Source organism: Engystomops pustulosus, unplaced genomic scaffold (assembly GCF_040894005.1).
Source record: "Engystomops pustulosus unplaced genomic scaffold, aEngPut4.maternal MAT_SCAFFOLD_379, whole genome shotgun sequence".
NCBI classification, from domain to species: domain Eukaryota; kingdom Metazoa; phylum Chordata; class Amphibia; order Anura; family Leptodactylidae; genus Engystomops; species Engystomops pustulosus.
This window is the reverse complement of record NW_027285258.1, coordinates 67,896-70,000: the sequence shown is the minus strand read 5'-3', so window position 1 is coordinate 70,000 and position 2,105 is coordinate 67,896.

The following is a 2,105-nucleotide window of genomic DNA, read 5'->3' as shown; positions in this document are numbered from 1 at the left end:
GGGGTTATTTTCGGCTTGACGCCTAGTCCGGTCCCTGCCGGTTCCCGTGGAGGCCCGCGGTCAAAACCAGCTCCCCGGCTGTCGGAGCCGGAGCCCCGCAGCCCGAGCGGACGCACCGAGTCCCTCATGTAAGGGATAGCCGCCCCTACGGAACGGCCCGGACTGGGACCAGGCACCCCCAGGCGCCGAAGGGGTGGGTCGGCCGTGTTGCCGAAGCTTAGCCGGCGCTGATGACCGCAGCCCCTAACGATGCCCACAGGCGGGGGAGCCAAGGAGAGCACTAGGAAGACGTGGCGGGGTCGGACGGCTCAATTTCCAGGGTGGGACCCCGGGGGTTCAGTACCCCGGGCATCCGGTCGGTTTCGCCGGCGCGACCCCAAGCCTTCCACGGCCCCCTTCGTGGGTGCAGGGATACCGTGCAGGGTGCAGGCTTAGACGCCAATTCCCCAGAAGTTTTAGGGATAGGGTTTGTCCGGGCGCCACCGCAGCGACAACCTCGCAAGAAGCTCTCTTCCACAAAAGCACGGGCAACGTTCGTGTGCGAGTGTTGGTCTCCCATGGTCTACCGACTCCCCCGGGCGGCCCAAGCGTTACGCCCACGGCCGGGCCCTCGAGCAGGCGCACCCCTGGTGCCTCTCGTAAGGGAAGGCTACGGTCCTCAACCCCTCGTATGGCGGGGAGGGCGCATTTGAAACGCTAAAGGACGAGCCCTGTTCGGGACCTGGCGGGGATCCGCGGATTGGCGAGAGGGATGGGTCTGCCGTTGGTCAGAGGGGACGCACCCCTGGGACGCAGTTTGGCATTAGCGACCGATGGCCCATCTACGACCATGTACTCCGGGAGCGCCAAGGAGGACGCGGGTGGGCTTTGGGGGCAGACTCAATTTCCAGGGTCTGGGCGCCGGGGGTGCAATACCCTTAAGCGCTCATGTCGGTTTCGTCTGCCGCCCGCCTCTGGCCCGGCTCCTAGTGACGGGTGCTGTGAACGTGCGATCGTGCTTGCGGTTGAAGAGTTCAAAGGCTACCGCTGGGGATAACACGCCCGGGGAATTTAGAAACCCCCCCCTCCGCTACAATCTCTGCTTCTGCCGGACTCGGAGGGGAGCCGCCCCGGGGGCGACCGCTCCCTCTCCTCTTCCGCGGCGTGCCGCGCGCTTCGCCGTCAGCAGCGGAGCGAACCTTTTTCTCGGTCCGCAGCTCTTCAGGCGTAGGCGGGCAGCGCTAACAGGGTACACTGGGGACCACTCGACCGCAACCGCTCCTCCGACCGACGAGCATACCTACCGCGGATACGCCACGGTGGGTCTAAGCCTCGTCGCCGCCGCGAGGAGCAGGCGGGAGCCGTCCCTTTTCGTGCTGCGGAAATAAACCGTGGACACAGAGGTGTGTCTGCGCTCTCCGACCGGGCGGGGGGCGATTGGACTTGCCCGAGGGACACTAGGCGAGGCGCTGCCGCGGGAGCCGGAGCTCCGCGCTGGACGCTGCCGCCGCCGCCGCCGCCCCCCACCCACGGTACGGTGGAGTACGCCCGTTCCATACGCTTCGTAGCAAACCTCAGCCGAAGCAGAGAGTCCTACCGCTGTGGCAGGAGCGGGGCCGTGCGAGGACCACACTGGCACCGCGCTACACAACCTTAGGCAGAGGACCACAGCCGCTCACGGGGAGCGGGGGATTGATGCGCGACCAAGACTGAGGCTAAGGAACGCTTTACCATAAACCGGCCGGGGCCAATACCCCTGACCGAGCAAAGTGCCCTGCCCCGCCGGATCGCGCTGTGTCAGATCGATCAAAAGAGCGGAGAGCCGAGACTCTACCGCTGGGAGTTTGTGGAGAACGGCCTGGCTTGCGTCCCGTCCTCCCGCCCTCGACCTCACATGGCTAGCCTCACCCGCCGGGAGCCACCCCATTGGGGACCGTAGGGCGGAGAAGGGGTCTCCGCGTCCGGAATTTACTTGTGGAGAACGGCCTGGCTTACGTCCCGTCCTCCCGCCCTCGACCTCACATGGCTAGCCTCACCCGCCGGGCGCCACCCCATTGGGGACCGTAGGGCGGAGAAGGGGTCTCCGCGTCCGGAATTTACTTGTGGAGAACGGCCTGGCTTACGTC